Source organism: Nannochloropsis gaditana (genome assembly GCF_000240725.1).
Source record: "Nannochloropsis gaditana CCMP526 unplaced genomic scaffold scaffold524, whole genome shotgun sequence".
NCBI classification, from domain to species: Eukaryota; class Eustigmatophyceae; order Eustigmatales; family Monodopsidaceae; genus Microchloropsis; species Microchloropsis gaditana.
This window is the reverse complement of record NW_005803429.1, coordinates 5,568-5,801: the sequence shown is the minus strand read 5'-3', so window position 1 is coordinate 5,801 and position 234 is coordinate 5,568.

Sequence of the window (234 nt, the reverse complement as noted above, 5' to 3'; positions counted from 1 at the left end):
GGCGGGAGGGCGGGGGACAGGAGAGGTGGCGAAAGGAAGGAGGGTCAAAAGAACACAGGGTGAAAGTCGCCATTACGTGCATGGGAGGGAAAGATGGTGGCGGAGAAGAGGAGGGAGGGAAGAAGGGAAGGAGGGAGGAAGAGAGGCAAGGAGAGGCCTTACCTGTGAGATGCAGTGAGCCTCGTCGATGACAAAGCGGGCGAGGAGTCCGCGGTCCTTCAGCCGCTGCAGGCA